The sequence below is a fragment of the Hevea brasiliensis genome, chromosome 8 (assembly GCF_030052815.1).
Source record: "Hevea brasiliensis isolate MT/VB/25A 57/8 chromosome 8, ASM3005281v1, whole genome shotgun sequence".
NCBI classification, from domain to species: Eukaryota; Viridiplantae; Streptophyta; class Magnoliopsida; order Malpighiales; family Euphorbiaceae; genus Hevea; species Hevea brasiliensis.
In genome coordinates, this window is record NC_079500.1 from 97,631,338 (window position 1) to 97,637,337 (window position 6,000).

Consider the following 6,000-nt stretch of genomic DNA (forward strand, 5'->3'; position numbering starts at 1 on the left):
CAATTTTGACCCGTTAAGCCAAACGGATGGCATTCTGGTCATTTCGCCTTCAGAGGTGATTTTTGGCGGACTTGTCCAGTTGAGTAAATAATTAATATGACATAAAATATGAATAAATTTTACTAAAAATTAATGTGAAAATGAGTAGAGAAAAGAAGAAAAGAAAATGAAAGAAAAACCTAAATATGACATCACATGATGTCATTTGGAGAGCTTCCACCAATCACAACCTAATAAGCCAAATTAAAAAGAGAAAAATGACAAATGAAGACACAAAATTTCTGGTTCTTCTTCTTCTTTGGACGTGAACCTCTTCCTTCCTCCCTCCATTGATGTTCAATCAAGCAAGCTCCCTTTCTCCTTTGTTTCCACCACTAAACCCTAACCCCTTTCATTAAACCTTGACCATATCACTTGGGGAAGCTTTTGGCAGCCAAGAAGAAGAAGGAAAGTGAAGTTTTGAGCTTGGAAAAATCTGCCCTACAAGAGGTTAAAGTGAGGTTAGTGCCTATTATGCATACATCTTTCTCTTTCCATGATTAGAGACCTAAAATAAGCAAGAATTTGTGAATTAAATGAATGGAATTTATGTGTATGTATACAATGAATTTTGGTAGCCTTAGGGAGGAACAAGATTAAGTGTTTTTGATGGACTTAGAGTGGACTAAAGATGATGTTTAAGGTATATATATATATGTATGATGAATTGGTGTGCTAACTAAGGTAATTGGTGTAATCCTTGAAAATGAGCTAGGGTTTGGGAGTGAAACTTGGATTTAGCTTAGGAAATTGTTAGAGAACATTTTAATGGTCAATTAGTGACTATTTTAGGTAAGTTGACCACAATTTGGACTGAATTATGGTATGGCAAAGTGAATGTGTAGGCTGCCTAAGGACAGCAGCAGAGTGACTGAAATTTCAGTCCACTTGGACTGTCATATCTTGGGCTGTGTTGGTCCAATTGGTGTTTGGCTAATTGGACATGAAACTAGGCTTGTAATGGCACATTTTTGCTGAAGAAACCATGCCCAAAAGACCAAAGCAAGAGGACCAAAAGTTGGCCCCATTCCAGATACCCTGCAACCAGCACCTGCAGAAATGACCAAATGAACAGTAACTGTTCATTTGGCCATAACTCACTGTAGATATGGTCAATTGACCTGAAATTTTTACAGCAACAAGATAGGATATAGACAAACAACTTTCATGAAGAACATCACCCCAAATTATGCCATTAACCCATTCAAATTATTGGGCAAAGTTGAGTTATCAAACCTGCAACTCTGCAGATTTTCATTTGAGCAGTAATGTTTGGAGGACTATAACTCTCTCTAGAAAACTCGGATTTAGGCGATTCTTGAACCGATGGAAACCTAAGGCATGGTAGAACATTTCATATGAAGAAAGTTAGACCAAATTATGAACTTAACTTGATCAAATTACTGACCAAAGTTGGACCAAAATCTGCCAAAACCCAAAAGTGCAGCATGAACAGTACACGTGAACAGTAAACTTATTTTGGCCATAACTTGAGCTACAAAACTCCAAATGGAGTGATTCAAAAAAGGAAATTCAACTAGACAAAATAAGGAACAACTTTCATGTTTACCATTTCCTCAAATTCCCACTGCAACAGTGCTTAATGGAATAGTAAAGTTAAGTTTCAAAAACTGAAATTTTTGTTTCCCTTGGTTAAAGCTTAGAAATGGTATTAATGCTTAATGCCAACAAGTTTTAAATGAAAAATGTGGTATGTTTGAAGTGCCAAAGTCAATGTACATATTTTCTATGCAAAAGTCAACTTTTTTGTTGATCAATGAAATGAATAGTGACACCAAAAGTTGAAATTCAAAGATTGAAGAATTTTAAAGTATCAAATGCCCTAGTATACCTAACAAGAATGGTTTGGATAGTTTGGCATGCCAATAGGGTATTGTTTTAGCAGTACTGCGAAAGGCTTTATGCTTGTATTCATGGCTTTTATGCCCGTATGCATGGCTTTTATGCCCGATTATGTGATATCATGGCTTTTTAGCCATACTGACTGCATACATGGTTGACGTTCTGCGTCCCATAGTATGACGGCCCGAGGCACCGCGGTGTCCAGTGCCAACGACCCGTTATCCAGTCCAGTCATCCAATATAGGTTACTTGGGCATGGAAAAGTATAACTGTGATTGAATTGATTATTAAAGAAAATACAAAAATTAAGTATCAGGAATGATTACAAAAATACAAAGAAGCTCAAGATCATGAAGAAAATAATTAACGAAATGCATGAAGAAATTAATATCATAAAACATGATTAGCCCTCGACTAAACAATAAGTTAGTAATTACTCATTTCTTATGAACACAATAGCAAGGAAATTATTATTTTTATTTGCATATTGTATTTTCTTGTATTATTAGCACCACTAAGCTTTATGCTTAGCGCGTCGCTTTTGCAACGCGTAGGTACTGAAGATTTGGACAGAGGGCCCAGTAGACCACAGATTCGGTAAGGCAGTTCATAGTTCTGTATAGTGTCCGTGTCACCTCACCATCCACAGTGCATTGGTAGGACACTAGGTCCCATTTTGTATTTTGAGATTTTTGTAAATTTTGTAATTAAACTCTTATTTTATCATGTGTATTTGAAACAAATGTAATATAATTTTGTATTAATGTAAGTACTTGTAATTTGTGATTATAAATCACATGTGAGAATTCATTTATGATTTGAGTCTAATGATGATGTGAAATGAATGAATGACAAATAGAGGAATTGTTAAGAAAATTGTGTTTGTGAATGGAAAAGTGAATACAAAACTGTGACTTGTACATGATTATCACATAAGATGAATGATTGAGAAATGAATGGTGAAAAATGTTGAGATTTTGATATTGAAGTTTGAGAGTGATGAGATGATTGAATATGATCATAGGAAGTGTTTTTCACAGGTTCCGAAGAACTGTTTTCTCTATTTTTAGCCGGTACTCTGCCGGATTTTCTATAAAATTCTCGGAACCTCAAATAAATTATAATTTCGATAAAAGGCTTAAATAAATTATATTTCACAAGTTATATTCAAAAGGAAGAATAAAAATGAATTAAGATAAAATAGAGTGCTCGGCACACTGAGTGGCATAACTTGCTCGGCTACACTGTAGTCGGGTAAGGGGTGTCACATTTATTGGTATCAGAGCGCGGTTAAGGCGTTTCTGGACCTAGATAGATTGCATATCATGCATTGCATTCATAAGAGTCGAGGTGACACTATTGCAGATCTGTATTTCCTGTTTATTTTAGGTTAAGGTATGGAATAAGAGAGTGAAGAGACAATGAGATAGTGAATGGAGATGAGAAGGAGACTGTATTTAAGATGAAAAAGGATGAGTACATAACTGTTTGAGGATAGGATTGAGACTAAGGAGAAAGTGAAGTAGGATAACACGAAAAGGTGAAGAAATAAAGAGGTATTAGCTCCTTGGCTATTTACATTGGGTAAATTTCGAGGACGAAATTTAAATTAGAGGGGAAGAATTGTAACACCCTCACTGTAGCAATTCCGCATAGTCTCTTTATTCGGTGATCGGTGTCGGTCGGACAGCTAGAACGTCCGGAAAAATATTTAAACTAAAGTCAGGAACCATAATTAACTCAAATATTAATAAGAAAAATTTAGTAAAAATTTTAGAAATAAAATACAGTTAAGTCAAAAGAGCCGGTGCCCAAGTGATGGGTAACCAGAGGGAAGTTACGGTTCTCGCAACGAGGAGCCCTAGACCCGAGAGAAAAATTATAAAATAATTTTTGGGACTCCAGAGAATGGTCATTGAGGTTCCTATGGCATTAGAATGCCAAGAAAATACCTAGAAAAATTTTTCAATCGGTACAGACAATTTTGACCCGTTAAGCCAAACGGAGGGCATTCTGGTCATTTCGCCTTGGAGGTGATTTTTGGCCGACTTGTCCAGTTGAGTAAATAATTAATATGACATAAAATATGAATAAATATTACTAAAAATTAATGTGAAAATGAGTAGAGAAAAGAAGAAAAGAAAATGAAAGAAAAACCTAAATATAACATCACATGATGTCATTTGGAGGGCTTCCACCAATCACAACCTAATAAGCCAAATTAAAAAGAGAAAAATGACAAATGAAGACACAAAATTTCTGGTTCTTCTTCTTCTTTGGACGTGAACCTCTTCCTTCCTCCCTCCATTGATGTTCAATCAAGCAAGCTCCCTTTCTCCTTTGTTTCCACCACTAAACCCTAACCCCTTTCATTAAACCTTGACCATATCACTTGGGGAAGCTTTTGGCAGCCAAGAAGAAGAAGGAAAGTGAAGTTTTGAGCTTGGAGAAATCTGCCCTACAAGAGGTTAAAGTGAGGTTAGTGCCTATTATGCATACATCTTTCTCTTTCCATGATTAGAGACCTAAAATAAGCAAGAATTTGTGAATTAAATGAATAGAATTTATGTGTATGTATACAATGAATTTTGGTAGCCTTAGGGAGGAACAAGATTAAGTGTTTTTGATGGACTTAGAGTGGACTAAATATGATGTTTAAGGTATATATATATATGTATGATGAATTGGTGTGCTAACTAAGGTAATTGGTGTAATCCTTGAAAATGAGCTAGGATTTGGGAGTGAAACTTGGATTTAGCTTAGGAAATTGTTAGAGAACATTTTAATGGTCAATTAGTGACCATTTTAGGTAAGTTGACCACAATTTGGACTGAATTATGGTATGGCAAAGTGAATGTGTAGGCTGCCTAAGGACAGCAGCAGAGTGACTGAAATTTCAGTCCACTTGGACTGCCATATCTTGGGCTGTGTTGGTCCAATTGGTGTTTGGATAATTGGACATGTAACTAGGCTTGTAATGTCACATTTTTGCTGAAGAAACCATGCCCAAAAGACCAAAGCAAGAGGACCAAAAGTTGGCCCCATTCCGGATACCCTGCAACCAGCACCTGCAGAAATGACCAAATGAACAGTAACTATTCATTTGGCCATAACTCACTGTAGATATGGTCAATTGACCTGAAATTTTTACAGCAACAAGATAGGATATAGACAAACAACTTTCATGAAGAACATCACCCCAAATTATGCCATTAACCCATTCAAATTATTGGGCAAAGTTGAGTTATCAAACCTGCAACTCTGCAGATTTTCATTTGAGCAGTAATGTTTGGAGGACTATAACTCTCTCTAGAAAACTCAGATTTAGGCGATTCTTGAACCGATGGAAACCTAAGGCATGGTAGAACATTTCATATGAAGAAAGTAAGACCAAATTATGAACTTAACTTGATCAAATTACTGACCAAAGTTGGACCAAAATCTGCCAAAACCCAAAAGTGCAGCATGAACAGTACACGTGAACAGTAAACTTATTTTGGCCATAACTTGAGCTACAAAACTCCAAATGGAGTGATTCAAAAAAGGAAATTCAACTAGACAAAATAAGGAACAACTTTCATGTTTACCATTTCCTCAAATTCCCACTGCAACAGTGCTTAATGGAATAGTAAAGTTAAGTTTCAAAAACTGAAATTTTTGTTTCCCTTGGTTAAAGCTTAGAAATGGTATTAATGCTTAATGCCAACAAGTTTTAAATGAAAAATGTGGTATGTTTGAAGTGCCAAAGTCAATGTACATATTTTCTATGCAAAAGTCAACTTTTTTGTTGACCAATGAAATGAATAGTGACACCAAAAGTTGAAATTCAAAGATTGAAGAATTTTAAAGTATCAAATGCCCTAGTATACCTAACAAGAATGGTTTGGATAGTTTGGCATGCCAATAGGGTATTGTTTTAGCAGTACTGCGAAAGGCTTTATGCCTGTATTCATGGCTTTTATGCCCGTATGCATGGCTTTTATGCCCGATTATGTGATATCATGGCTTTTTAGCCATACTGACTGCATACATGGTTGACGTTCTGCGTCCCATAGTATGACGGCCCGAGGCACCGCGGTGTCCAGTGCCAACGACCCG